Raw genomic sequence first — 15,729 nt, 5'->3', positions numbered from 1 at the left:
CCCAATTCCAGGAAACATCTGTTCCAATTCCATGGTTGGTATTTGGGGGGAAAAAACCCTAAATCGGACACAGAGGGAAAAAACGAAGTGAGAGAGAGAGAGAGAGAGAGATTCATGATGGTGCAATGAGGGCAGCGAAGGCACCCTTGCAGATCTGGAGAAATTCTATTTCTCTTTTTTATCTTCTCATTTTATCTCTTTCTGAATTTCTATTTTTTATGTGATTAGGGTTTTAATTTGGGATGAAAATTGAGATTTGTATGGAATGGATGGAAGTGATGATTCTTTCCCCAACTTCTCGACTCTGACGATAGTAAGTTATTTTTTCCCTTCGGAGAATCCTAGCCAAGAGTCTGATCCATTCTTTCCCCAACCTTTCTGTTTTTTCCTGTGAATTTTGAATCCAGGAAATTTTCTTACCTGCAACCCACTTTTAGAAAGGTTGGACTGCTAAGAGCATGGTGAGGAGGGGAAGACTGGAGAGGGTGGTGGTGGGGATGCAGGGGAGGTGGTGGCAGCGAGGAAATAACAGCAGAAGGAGAAGAAGGAGAAGAAGAAGGAAAGAAAAGGGAATAAAAAAATAAAAAAAACAAGGGCAAAATTGACTTTACAAAATTACTAACATGGTGACATCACTACTTAATTGTTACAAGGCTATTTCCGTTTGTTGGGGAGAGATCCCACGACCTAGAAGGACAAACCTGAAGAGACTCGTCTTCCCATTTCTGCGATTGAAACCTCCTCTTTCACCCGAATCAACCTCACCCCACTCCTGCAACTCGTCTCTATCGTCATTGTTGAAGGTATGAGCTAGAAGAAAAGGAAAGAGACTCGTCGTCTCCTCTTTGCGATTGGAAGCTCCTCTCTCACCTGGAAGAAATCCTCAAGAGACTCATCTTCTCCTCTCTGCGATTGAAAGCTCTTCTCTCATCCGAAGCAACCTTGACTCACTCCTGCAACTCGCCTCCATTGCTATTATTGAAGGTACGAACTCCTCTGTGTGTGTGTGTGTGTGTGTGTGCGCTTGCACTTGAGAAACCCTTGCCTGCTACTCTGGATTTTAGGGTCTTCGGTTGTCCTCCTCCCAGCTGCCTCTCGCTGGCCCTCTCCCTCCCCTTCCCGATTCTAGGTTTTTCAGTTGTGCTCTTTATCTCCAGAAAAAGAAAGAATAAGAAACAGCAGAATTAGAGTTTCAAAGAAGAAAATTGGGAAGACTTGCTGGCTTTGGTTAAATTAGGGTATAACAATTGCAAGAAACAGGAATTCATGATGATAAATTTTTTAATTGCAATATAGATGGTATTGAGAACTAAGAGGGAATTTGTAGGTGTGTGTACCTGAATGCTTTCTTGTTGAGGCTGGCAGCCGCAAAGACTTGATGCTAACCTGCTTAATTGCATATACTGCTACGGAGGCAGTAACCTGGAATCCCAACTTTACTATCATGTAAAATAACTTCAATGGCCAACTGAACTTTTCCCTTCTACAGATTGGTAAAACCACCCAAATCACAATACTCTACCATTCGACCAATCCATCAATGCCATGACTGCTTGAAAAAACAACTGGGACTCAGCTTCTATGACTGCAACTAGTTCTAATGAGTAAATCAATTCTTGTCAGTGGGAATTCTTCTAACTTTGAAAAAGTAGACTATGCTAAGATGAGTCCTCACTATTCAGGTCAATAAATTTCAGAAGAAAATATTGGGGCTTATATGAAGATTAATGGAATTTTTGTTCAGTTAGCTGTGGAGCCATAGTTCATAAGTTCAAAATATCTAAAATTATGATGGAGTGGTTGATTTGAGATAAGCACAATAGGAAAGCCATGAAAAAAACCTTGATAACTTAGGCAGAAATTAATCATACTCGAAATTTCTTCTCTTCAAGTGGTAGTTCAGTTGCTGAGCTGAATTTGTGCAATTTAGTGTCACTACTTTTGGAGCTTTGTAGGATTGGTGCATGCTTAAGCTGTAGCTGAAGTCATTAAGTAGAGTTCACTGAAGCAAACTCAACTAATTTGGATGAAAACAGATTCCCCTTTTGTGCTGAAGCTGATTCAGGTTAACTTAAACCATCTCCCTCTCTCTGTCTCTCTAGGGCCAGCCTTCAAGATTAAGATATATTAAATATACTTACTGGACCAAGTTAAAGAGAAGATCAGAAAAAGACTCCAATCCAGCATGTGGAAGTGACTAAGTGAGATGGGTTGTCATGTTTTATGGTAGGTGACTAAACAACCACCTAGTGCTGACATGGCATCTTGTACATTACAATATGCATTTAAGGGTCATCAACCATGTTTCCTCATGACTTCATAGACCAACCATACCCATCCATTTACTCTCAGAATTTCAAAGACAGTCCAACTAATCACTCATCTCTAGTTCTCTAAAAAACAATTAATAACACAAAACAACTATCCTTTCTCTTAGGCAAGAACTCAAACAAAATACCCAGTAGAATTATTCATTCCAAGGAACAGAGGTGAGTGGAATACAAAGTGGCTTTACCAAAGTATCAATGGAGATATCGGAGTTTAGCAATTCCATCTATCAGATTTGAGCCACCATTTAACAATTAATATGACAAGAACAACCACAAATGCCCTTAACCTGAATCAATTCTTACTAAAGCCAGTGTGAACTATATGCAAAAAAGAGTATACAGGATGCTAAAGGTAGGGGTGTAAATGAATAGCCAAAATTCGTTTTCGTATCCATGTCCGTATCCATTTAGTACTATCCGAATCCGTCCGAAAGCTAAACGGATGCGGATACGGATGGGTTATAGCTATCCGAAAAGCTACATTTACATGTAAACGGATAAAATCACTACAACAAATATGGTTTTTTGCTACGGAAAATTTTCGTCGTAAAAACTCTTTTTCGTCGCAAATGTTTCATATCCGACGGTAAATTTTCGTCGCACATCCGTCGGATAGACTTCCGTCGTATCCAAATATGACAATAAAATAGCCACTGTCGGTTCTGTGAGTTTTTACGACGTATACAAAATTCCGTGGCATAAAATAAAGTATATACGACAATAACAAAATACCATCGTTTAAAATTAAATATATACAATGGATATAAAATACTATTGCTTATAATGAAGTGTATACATTATAGTATTATACTAGTGTTTATATGACAGTAATAAATTTTCGTCGTTCATAGTATGACATTTTTAAAAAAAATTTGAATTTGCAAAATAAATTCCTATAAATACATCTGCTGAAGAAAGGGAGATAAATTTCACTAAAGCCCAACATCCATTAACATCCATATTACTCATGCCAACATCTACTAACATTTATTTCACTACTATCCAACATCAAGCCAATATGAAGTAACAACAAAATGACAATCCATTTCACAAAACATCTTTTTCATTATGAAGAAGAATATAGCACTAGAACAAGGGGAGAGTAGCATCCTACAAAGTAATCGAAAAATTTATACACTTGCAAATTAGATGTTCCTTCAATTAGTAATTTCATCGTTGCTGAACGCTAAGATTCACAAGGCTTCACTCTTGCAACAACAAAGTTGAAGGATTTTAAGTCATACCTGCAACAATATTTTATTTTCTATTAGATAAGCTCACTCACATAGTTAAAGAGCAAAGTGCATGTTGCCATGCTGTTTCTCAACCGGCACAACTCAAATGAAAAGAAATACCAACTACAATGTCGTGTTAAATTTGGATCCCCTACATTCCATAACTTGCTCTATTTCAGTCTCAGTGAAGTCACAACATTCAAAATTCAATCTAACATCAAACTGCATTAGAGAACTCTTTTAGTTTTAAATAAAAGTCCAAGCTCCATCAGATTTTTTGATAACTTCTATATTACGAAATTCAAGGTGTAGAGAAGTTTACTTGTACAAATAGACTTCAAAAATATAAGCCAAAGAGTCTATAATTGCTTCAATTATCAGTTGCCAAATAAATAGAGAGAAAAATGAATATATAGAGTACTTCAGTAAACAAACCAACAAAGTTTAATAATTTTCTAACTTGGTTGATTTGCATCATAACCCAGTCAAAACCTCCATTCATCATGCAGGGCCACAACAGAAATTTTGGAACTCGTAGCTGCATACATTGTCAAATTTCTTCCTAAAGTGGTAAAACGAGTAGGTTGCACCATCAAGGTTCCCTAGTTGTCGAATATAGAATATCTAATGAGTCAATAACAAAAAGAGAAACTACAAGGAAACAAGTCTTCTCCATAAACAACATTAAATCCATAAATAGACAACTTTATTCCTTAATGCAGGAGAAGAGAGCAGGAGAAAAGTATTTTATTTTTCTCGTAGAATAATGTTGAAGCAACAAGCAAACATAGTTTCCCTAACTTAAAAACAGAAAAGCACAAGAAGAAGCCAACAAGGAGAGAAAAATTTTGTTTGTTGTAAAACTCAATTATAAAACTAAGAATGCCTGAACATACTTAATGTCCTTTATATAGACCTCTAAAACTTAAAAATTCCATTAGAACCCAAACTATCTAAAAGACAATTTAGGAATCTGTGACTAAATTACAAACCAAATAAGTCAATAGGAGTAAGAACACACACGCACATAGAGGCTTTACCCTTTCTTTCACAGAGAGTCTGTTTTTAGACTTGAACCCGTGACCACTTGGTCACAATGGGCTATTGAGCAACCTTACCGTAGCACCAAGGCCCACCCTTGAGGACGAAAATCTCAATCCAACTAGGAATTTCAATAGGAACTCTAAATCTGTTTTCTAGAGCTTGATTCTAGTTGGGACTAATCTGGAATGGGAATCCGTCTCTTTTCTTTATTTTATGTTTTTAGGTAGGTACAGACATGTTATTAAGCTGCAATCTCTTATCCATCCATTATAGCTGTTGTATCAAAAACATCATGTCCTCTATGGACGATGTGATCATCCATGGGGATTACCATTGTTGCAGGATCAATCGTGATTCCACCAAAGATGCTGGAGTACATAGGCAAGAAAAGCTGCATTTTCTGTTCTCATGGTTTGCTTTTTTTTAACCTTTCCATAACCTTAGAATACATAAAATTAATGATATTTCAGACAATCAATGGTGATAGATGAAAGCTGAAGAGGATTAAAATGTGAAAGATAGGGGTGGGGGGGGGGGGGGAGGAGAAGATAAATAGAAAACAAAAAAATTAAAGACAATGGAGCACATGGAAGATATATTAACTCAAGGAACTTAGTCAATCAACCCAAAAACAGCGGAATAAATAGAAAGCAAAAAACTTAAAGACAGAGATTTGTTTAACAAGAGAACAAGTGAGATCTTACCGAAGGTGTTTCATTGCTACTAGGAACCATATTGATTCCTGAGAAGAGTACCCAGCTGTGGCTGCAACGGTTGCTAATTGGAGGATACAAAACAGCCCCTTGTGATTCAAAAAATCCAAGGAGCTTGCTGAGATTTTTTTTCATCTTCTTTGATCTGCATATCCACCAAACAGTTGCTACGGATTTTTTAATGCTTAATCAACTCAACAACCCCTTCCTGTGATGGTGTTTTGGTGCTGATCCAACAGCTGAGTTCTCCAATATTACTTAGTTACTAGTTCTGAATCCTACTTTCTAATTCCATGACTTGTTTATATCTAAGCATCTAACCACTTACTTTTGCTGAGATATTGAAGACTGTTTTATTCTCTTACTACCTACCTTCAACCAATGTATATGATCCCAACTAGGAAGTCTAATTTCTATTTTGGTGGTTGGTTATTTCTGTCAGAAGTTCACTCTAAAACTATTAACCGACAGTCAAGTTCTAGCATTGTTAATGTTATATTTTGGTGGTTGGTTATTTTTTCTCCCTTCTATTTTGGATCCCACATCGTCCCTAAGATACACTCCTGCATTTGAAAATTGAATGAAAACAACCAGTGATTTCTCCATCCCAGATATATGACAACTGACCAAATTCCATTTTCCCTCTATCACCCTCTAGAGGGAAAAAATTGGCTTTTAAACAATGAAGCCTTCTAATTAAGTTTTAACCCAATTTAAGGTCCTAATCAGGTTTGATAAAAATTGTCATTTGAAAATAATTTGCCATTCAATCAATTAATCAGATAATTACCACACACCATCAGATGGAAATGAAATAACAAATTGGTAAAGTTGGGTGTATATACATTGTGGATTACTACTCCATTTGTTGGATATAATCCTTTTTGAACTATGGTCTACTTGTTCTGTTCTTTCCTTTTCTTATTATAGTAAGTCCTTTCTCTCTCATTCTCTATGGAAAAATTGAGAGGAAATAGGAAATGCGTTTTGCTCTGTGTCTTTGTACAGGAGCAACCCACTTGCTGTATTTATGATTCAATGCATTTGTTTAAATATACAATTGTGTTTGGTATGTGCTAGCCTAGGTTAGAAAATCCACCTATGCCAATACATATGGTTATCAGATAATTTAAATTGGTTTTGGTTTGCTTTGAAACCAATTGTTTTTCGAGGATCGATTAGAGATTGAACCGATATTCCTTTCTTCCTTACCTCTGATTTCTTCTTGTCTCAAGTAGGAGGTTTAATTGCTAATTACAATTGGATTACCTTGAGGCTAGCTAGTATTGGTGATTGGTGACCATTACCTTCCCATAAGGCCTTATTACTAGAAGACAATATACGATGAGAGAGAAAGGGAACTAATACCAAGCACTTGTAAACTATAGCAGTGTTAGAGTGAAGGTAACAAGTTTGTCTACATCGAAGTTTCAAAACTCACGATATTCACTACGAAATCAAAGCTATCTTCTCGGATGCAATGCATCGAAGGAACAAATATTTCAATGCAAAGAATAATCAAATTCAATGAATCTCAGATACAAATATTCAAAAACAAATTAACAGAAGATATCTTGCCTCAGAGCATCTCAGATTCAACATTATAAAATGGGGAAAAAAATAAATAAAGTGCAAGCATCCCTGTTATCCCACGCTATTCAAAGAGCAATGCAACACCATAGGAATTTCAATATATAGGAATTCTAAATCTGTTTTCCATGGTGAGGGATGCAATTCCTCAATTTCATAGGAAATTATCAAATCCATTTCCAAAAGTACCTTTTAAATGCCTTTCAGAAACGCATGATTGGGTTGGCAAAGCATAGATTCCCATATCCTATTCAGATAACCGAACCCTTTTCCACATTCTAGTTGAATCCTCCACGGACAGAAACAATGACTTCAAGTTTGAATTTGATAAAAACTTAAAATTAAAGACTTCGCTTTGAATATAAGGAATTAATCTTTTCCTATATACAACTATGACGTATGGAGTGTATTAAAATTTCCCCAACCTCACTTGAAGAAAAAAACATAAAGGGGCCACAGTTTTTGGAAAGAAATTACAAAAATACCTAGAATGGCTTTTCTTCCTCAACATCCAAAGAGAATGACACCTCCACCATTGTTTTGTGACTGTAAGAAGAAACAATGTAAGCAAAGAATGAAGTGCCAAGTAGAAATTTCCTAAAATAAAAAGAGAAGGAAATAAAACACTAGTAAGGGACGTACCCAGTGCACAAGGCTCCCGCCACTACATGGTCTAGGGAGGGTCATAATTTACGCAGCCTTACCCCTGCTTTCACAGAGAGGCTGTTTCTAGATTCGAACCTGTAACTACTTGGTCACAATGGATCAACCTTGCCATTTCACCAAGGCTTGCCCTTAAAACAATGTTGTTTTTTAGTCAAAACGAAATTGATTTGTATACATTCACCAAGGGCCAAGTGGTGAAGGCGGGACTTGATCCCCAATCTCAACTACGACAAGCCCAAGACTTTACCAGCTGAAACAGAGTTTAAGTCATAGCTCTTATGTACATATAAGTTTTAGATGGATGCTTGAAATTTTCAGATCTTTAAAAATTTTCTACACACAACACAATCTCCTTGAGAAAATTTTGAGTGAATACTAAAAACACAAGCATACTTGAGCAAATTAGTAAATACCAAGATTTGCAACCCTACAAAGAAAGGAGGGGGGGGGAAGAAGAAGACAAAGAGGAGAAACAAAAACAAGAATCCACTTCATTGACTTAAAATACTTTCCACCACTTGAGCAAAGAGGTGTTGACTACTAAGCACTGTGGTCTCAATAAGGTATGAAAAGGTCAAACTGTCAAAATAAAAGAGGATTAAACTGAAAGTAGTACATACTTGATTGGACTTATCACAATTTTCATGAGCAACATCTCCAACTGTAAGAAAATCACTGAAATATTCCAATTCCACAAGTTATTCTAACAATTTAACATGCAGAACACACATAGTATACATAAAGATAAATGTAGAGATATGGATAAATGCAATTATAATGCGCATAGCCTTTGTAGACATGATAGAAATGTTACTGACCCTTGACTAACTTGGATACCTTCTTTGGAGGAGTGTAGGCTCCAGCTTGCAGTAGAGTGACATGTACACTTAACTCAACAAGCAACGCATGAAAAGTATCAAAATGAACAGGGCAATATGAATGCAAACCCAGAAGGCCTTAGGGAGGAATCTGGAAGTCATGGATGGAAGTGGGAAGTACGTCCAAGGATGGGAAAAGGAAGCCTAGTAAGTTGCTTCAAAGATCAACCTTTAGGTACTCAATAACTGATTTTTTTTTTTTCTTTGAGAAGCAACCCAATAGCTTGATCTTCAACCCTCTTTGATCTTTTTCTCTTTCAATCATATTAACAGGGGACTTGCCTTCTACTCCGGAAGCAACAAGAACACACATATGTAGAAGACATTAAACGGTTGAATCCCTAGTTAAAAAAAAGGGGGGGTTAAAAAAAAGAAAACAAGGGATAACAAAAGAATAGGAAGAAGGAGAGCTATGGAGGCAGTAACTAAGTTCAGAGGAAGAAAACAGAATAAAATATGTTAAGATAAAAAGGAAACAATCACATTCAAAAATAGCATACCTTCTTTAAATCACCGGAACCGCTTTTGTTTTTCTAAGCTATTCTCCTCAACGATCTCTTTGGAAACCCATAGAGAAGGAGAGAGAGATATATTGACCGTGAGAATATAAGCGGGGGGGGAGAGAGAGAGAGAGAGAGAGAGAGAATTAACATAGAGATTGAGATTAAGAGAGCAACCAGAGGTAGATTGAGGGTGAGGGCGAGGACGAGAGAGAGAGATGAGAGGAGTTCGTTAGGGCGCGAGAGAGAGTGAGCGAAAGACTGAAATGAAAAAAAAAAAAGGCAGGAAAATTCAAATGTTAGAGGGTGAAGCGGGATTTTTTTTTTAAAAAATACAAAGACGAAAGGGAAAAAGGATTACGACGGTAGCAAAAAAAATTCGTCATATCATAGCATATTAATAGGACGGAAACAGAGTTCGGTGGTAAAAAATGTTAAACATGGTTACACACATATAAAATTATTAACAACGGTATTACTTTACTGTCGTAAAAAAATGTATGTTTAACGACAGAATATTAATATCCATCATTTGAAATCAGTTTTTACTATGGTAATTTATTTCTGTCGTTTTAAACTAAAAATTTACGACAGAAAACGAAATATCCGTCGTTTCTTAGTCTTGTACTACGGTAATATCATATCGTCGTTAATTACTGGACTTTTAGCCATAGAATTAAATTTCCGTTGTAAATAAGTCTTTTTACGAGAGGAAAAAAATTCTATTGTAAAAATACTGTCGTAAATGACCATTTTTGTTGTAGTGAATATCCGATGCGTATCTGTGTCCGTATCCGTTTAGCACTATCTGAATCCGTCCGATAGCTAATCGGATGCGGATGCGGATATAGCACTATCCGAGCTGAATCCGATCCATTTACAGCCCTAACTATAGGTTCACATTATCCAACATATGGAGCTTGATTTAAGCTCTTCTAGCTCAAATAGACTAATTCATACTGATAACCGAGCCCAGCTTTTAACATTTTTATTTGGATCTGCTCAGGCCAGGGTAAGACCTGCCCAAAATAACGAAAATAGCTGAATATTTTGTAAGATATTTTCATTATTATTAAATTTAAGAAATATTGATTGTAATGGACTACAATATGATTTTGATTTCTAATCTGATGAAAGGTAATGTCAATTACATAAGTAGTGGGGTTATAGTGTTACTGACAAATCTGTAATTATTGGCAACAGTATAATCTGTTTCCAGACACTGGTTTTATCAAACGCCATTGTTGTTTCAAATGTGTTCTGGAAATGTTTCTGGAAAAAGTTTACCAAATGCAATTGCACACCCTAAAAACTGTTTCTCAGCCCAGAAACGGAAAAAACTGTTTCTGCTGTTTCTCAACATAGAAACAGCAGAAGCGTTATCAAACGGTGCCTGGGTTGGTGGAAATGGGAAGGGAGGAGAACAATCAAATAAACACAGAAAAACAATTTCGTTTTAGGCTTTCTTCTGTTTTGCTTGCAAGGATTTGTTAGCTCTAATTTATGAGAACTCTTGACGGCACAATGAAATTTACCACCAAGAGTTTGAAAAAACCGCTTTTTTCATAAATAATTTTTTATATTTTCCAAAATATCCTTCAAAATTCCAAGTCCGTATTTATGATTGGGGCAACAAGAACATGGTTGCAACCTGCGCAGCAACTAAGTTTAGTGTCCGCTTGATAACCTTACGAGAAACAGTTTCTGGTGTTTTTTCGTTTTGAGAAACGGAAAAACACCTAAAAATCGCTTGATAACGAAATGTTTTTTGTGACATAAATCAAAATTTATGCTCCCCGGAAGACTTTTGACAGAACATGTTGGACATGTTCTGTCGTTTCTTGGCTAAAAATTGGAAAAGTGTGCTCGATAAAAACTCCTATATTCGTTCACTATGCGATTTGGGGAAGAAGCTCTCTGATTCCTTTTGTTAATTTAAAAAATAAAAAATAAAAAAGGGTCTTGCTTATTTCCAAGAACATGTTTACCAAACGGGTCAAAAACGGTTTCTCAGCACAAAAAATGAAAAAACTGTTTTCCTTTTCTTAGCAAATAAACAGAACAGAAACACGCGTAAGGTTATCAAGCGGGCACTTAGTCCCATGAAGACAGAAGAACAGAGATCGAAAAATCTGCTCTTCATTACTCATGGGCCACAACAGCACAACGAAATCACTTTTGGTTCCAACTGCGCCACCTTTCGATTTTTTCCTTTGAGAGTTGGCGATGATGATGGCTAGTGTTGCTATTCTTATTCGTTGTTTTGCATCATATCCTTGCGATCTGAAACCCAACTCCCCACCCTACGCATTGCCCTTGCTACTGCAAGCCCCCTGTGCGACCACTCCATCCCTCCATTGACTCACCCATGTGCTCTTCTCCAGTCCCCATCCTCGCAAGATGCCACGGCTGCTCCTGAACCCACCCGCGCTTCAACTCAAACCCCACCATCACTTGCCCGCATGTTGATTTTCCCAATTTTCTCCCGTACAGACCCGCCTAGCACTGACCCTCCCCTTCTTTCTCTTTTAGCCTCGGCCGCTTGCCCCCCGTTGAAACCCCACCTAGAACCAACCGCTACAAGACCGCTTTGGGGTTGATAAGATGGGGCGGTGAGCAGTTGCATGGGTTGCAAGCAGTGGCGAAACCAAGATAATAAGTTGTCGAATCAGAATATCAAGGTGCCTTGGAGGACGGGTTGCAGGCGACGGTGGGTTAGCGGAGCAGTTGCAGTTGTGGAAGGTCGTAGGCAGAGGGACCAAAGGTGTAGAGACTATTATAGATGGATTATAGTAGAGGGACGACCACAGTGGGTATGGTGATGGTTGGTGTTTGGGGTATGGCTTACAAGGGTAAAATTGAAAATAAATCTGGTTTAGAGCAAAACTTGTTAATAAGAAATCCCAAACGTCAATTTTTAAACTCAGAGTAAAAAGTATGAACATCCTTTTTTGCATACTTATTGCACCTCAGTTGTAATTTATTTATCTTTTTCGGGAAAATTATTTGTACATCCCATGTACTATTGCCCGATTGCTTAATACACCAACCTTTTCAAACAATTACTTGACATCCCTTGAAACTTGATGGTGTTAGTCTGTTGTTAGTGGTTGAATAGAAAATTCCATTTTACCCTTATAACCTATTCAATTGAAAATAGTGAAGTTAATATTGATTTACCCTTCTTCTTCTTCCTACTGCAACAACACCTCCTGCTGCAACCTACCCCTTTCATTGTTGAACCATTTGTTGCTGTTGTGATGATTTGCAGATGCCGGAGAAAAACGAAGCAAACAACCTAGGAACATCCTACCGTCGACCATAAAAAAAACCCCAACCATTGTTACTTGTAATCTGGGTTTTTCCCAGGAGAAAGAGGGATTTGAAGAGCGGTTGCAAGGACCACAACAAAGTTTTCATCACGGCGACAATAGGAACTTTCTCTCACTCTCTTCACCATCAGCCTCCACATAAATAAAAAACCCGGCAGACATGGCTTCTGTTTCAAGAACCATAGAAAGTGCCATGTATGATGTAGCCCGCAAAGGCTGTGTAGCTATGACCGCAAGTGGCCGCAAAGAACCTGCTACCTATACCCGCAAGGGTTGTGCGTTCACAGCCAACTACGCAACAGGAGCAACGGGATCTCAGATTTAATATTTTTTTTTTGTGGTACCTGAATCGGCCATGAAAGAGATTTATTAGGGTTTGAATCTGAAATCGATTAAGAGTTTTGGGTTATTTTGATTCGAAATTTGTTTAAGAAAAGAGATTTTTTTGTTGGCTCTGTTTTCTGGCATTGGGAAACCCTACTGGAATTGTGAGATATTGGGTGGAGACCAAATATGGTCCTTACTCTTCCGTTATGGTTTGTGGAATCCATGGAGTTGGAGGTTGCAAATTTGTCTCTAGAACTTATTTGTTGAAACTAAAGAGACAACAATGTATTTTGGGGAGAAAACCCTAACCTAAGCACGAATTAAGATGGATTTTGAATCTATCGGTAACTTCTCTGTATTTCTTACCGTTGTTTAGTAGTGCAAGAGGGGCTTCAACAACATTTTTACTAGAGGTAAGGGTATGGGAGGGTGGGGGTGGGGCTTAGTGGTAAGTTGGGTTGCAATAGAGGGTAGGGGCGCTGGGGTTACAGAAAAATGGGGTATTAAGCAATCGAACAATAGTGCACGGGGTGTAAGTAAATTTTTAAAAAAAAAATGATGATAGTGTAATATTTTTATTTTTTGGTAAGACATGTTGGTAGTGAAGTCCAAGATACAGGCGGCCAAGCTTCAAGTTTCAAGCTTCGGTTCCTTTCTAGTTTGTATCTCTTACTTCTTTCTTCCTTTATTGGACACTAAATACAAAACATATAGGGTTTTTTTTCCCCTTTTCTCTTCTTTCCGCTGCAGGCGTGATTGCCGTCCGCCACCGTGTGTGTTTTATCTCCACCCTTGTGCGTGTTTATTCTCTATTTCCTCCTCCCTTTCTGCCATGAGCATTGGCCTTGCCATTGATGAAGACAGCGATGCTGACGCCGATGATGACGACGATACCGACAATGGCAAGCCCTCTGTGGCCGTCTCCTTTTTGTCAACGGTGGAAGCGCAGCGTCGACGAAAACTCCCTTGCGATGAAGATGGTAGTTGCCTGCTGTGCGAGATGCAGCCTGCAAATAGTGATACGCTCATCTACAACATTTGCGCAACTCCTTGGCAGCTTAGTTGTCTGCCCGTTCGCTTTGAATCACTTGCCTCTGCTTCTCAATGGGACTGTCCAGACTATGTTACAGCCGTCGGTGATTTTTTGACACCTATCGTTGGCGGCAAGGACTGTGATGTTGATTCCCCTGCTTGTAGCATGAAAGACTTTGCCCAACCCAGCGCTTGGCCCCCCATTTTATTCTCAGATTTGTTGAACAATCGGTCTACGTTGTTCATACTCGGAAGGATTTCATTCATGGATGGTGGTGGAAGCCTCATCGGCAGGGGGACGTGGCTGATGCTGATGGAGTTTCAGTCCCTATAGTTGTTGGATGTATCGACAATGCTAGCTATGAGCAACGCCGAGGTGTTTGGTGTAGAAGGTTTTTCTTTTTCTTTTTTAGGTTCTGGTTTTGCAGGTTACGCCGGTTCTAGCGTTGGTGTAGCCATGGAAATGGCCGGCTCCGTTACCCCTCTCGCTGTACAGATCTTTTCGGCACTTTTGGCACGAAAGTGCATGAGCTTATCAGTTGTGGTGTTGATAGCGCTTTATCAGGGGCAATGGTTTTCACCCATCCCCTTCTCTGGATGACTCAGTCTTTGGCATGCGAGGCCGGGTTGTTTTCTGCTCCGTCGGTCTGGGTTCTGTATACCCAAGCCTTATGTTGGTCATGCTACCTATCTTATTTTAGTGCCTTATTATGTATCTTGTTTTTTCTGTTGGCGTTGGGCGCGCGTGAATGATAGTCCTGTTTTCTACCAAAAAAAATAAAATAAAATAAAATAAAAAAATAAAAAATAAAAAAAAAAAGAAGAAGAAGAAGAAAAAAAGAAAAAAGTCCAAGATACAGAATGTACAAGTGACAGTGTCCCGTATCTCTCTCTCTCTCTCTCATTTCTCGCTTTTTTTAATTTTAGTTTTTGGGCAACCTAACAACTCTCTCTCTCTGTCGCGTGCGCGCGCAAAATATCCATTTTAGAATTGGAAACCCAAACTGAACTCCCAGATAACTCTGTTACTCTCTAATGGCGAGCACTCCACTACCACGTCTCGCTTTGGATTTTTCAAATTGCTCCAATTGGTAGTATCATCGCCGTTCCAGTAAGGTAGGTTAACTTTTTTCCCCCCTTCCTGCAATTCCGTTGACCTTACTCTCCCTCCTCTGTTTCTCTCCTGCACAGCCCCCTCACTCTACCACACTACCCCACCACCCCTCCGTTGGCGATGACGCTGATCTAGGTTCGATGCTCTGGTTCGTTCCCCCCTCTATCCGTATGCATAGAAATTTTCTCGCGAACCAAATAACCTTCCAAATGCCGGAGTTTTGTTTTCTTTTCGTGACTTCCAATCCAAGCCCTAGGGTTAGGAGACGGTATCTTGTTCTTCTTCATTTGTTCGTCTTTCACGGCAGTCTGTCAGAGTCCGAGTCTTTCACGGTCGACATTTCGTCTAATCACAATTATTATCTTCTCTCTTTCTGTTTTAGGGTTTAGGGTTTCTCCTTTTTCATAGTTTCTTGTGCTTAAGCCCTTATTCCCCTCCTCCATCGTCTTCTAGGGTTATGACGGAGAGACCAGACAGCCGACCGGTCTTCTTTGTTCTTTATTTCTTCATCCTTCACGGCTGTGTCCGAAACCTAATCTTCCATGGTTGATGTTGTTGTCTGATCACGGTTTTGTTGTCCTCTCTTTGTTTTAAAGCTAGAGTTTTCATTCCCTTACTGTGAAGTCTCTTTCTCCTTTTCCCATCTCTCCGATTCCCTCCTATTTCTCTCATCCTCCCTCTTTCAATCTCTTTACTCTGTTAGGGTTTAGATTGACCAGATATAGTATTGGGAAAAACTAATGTTCTTTTGTTTCTACTACTGTTACAGGGCAGAAGGAGAAGATTGAAGAATTTGCAGTTCGAAGTGAGGGATTTTAACATCAAGGTAGGGGTTTCTACCCTACCTACAGTGGTCATTGTCCCTTTTTTGCATTAATTTTGTTCTGTGGGTTTCATAGATCTTATCAACTTTGTTGTGGCTATTGTGAGATTTCTGGGTTTATACATGGTATCGATCTTCATATTTG

At 38.6% G+C, this 15,729-nt stretch overlaps 1 non-coding gene across 1 annotated transcript; it reads left to right on the top strand.

Annotated features, from left to right (window-relative positions):
- The first annotated feature begins 269 nt into the window (after nt 1–269).
- LOC122649227 lies at nt 270–362 on the top strand. The gene has a single exon (XR_006331201.1). It is a non-coding gene; the product is annotated as a small nucleolar RNA Z103 (small nucleolar RNA).
- The last annotated feature ends 15,367 nt before the right edge of the window (nt 363–15,729 follow it).

The sequence above is a fragment of the Telopea speciosissima genome, chromosome 1 (genome assembly GCF_018873765.1).
Source record: "Telopea speciosissima isolate NSW1024214 ecotype Mountain lineage chromosome 1, Tspe_v1, whole genome shotgun sequence".
In the NCBI taxonomy this organism is placed as follows: domain Eukaryota; kingdom Viridiplantae; phylum Streptophyta; class Magnoliopsida; order Proteales; family Proteaceae; genus Telopea; species Telopea speciosissima.
The sequence above is the reverse complement of the archived record's forward strand: the minus strand, read 5'-3'. Positions and strand labels throughout refer to the sequence as shown.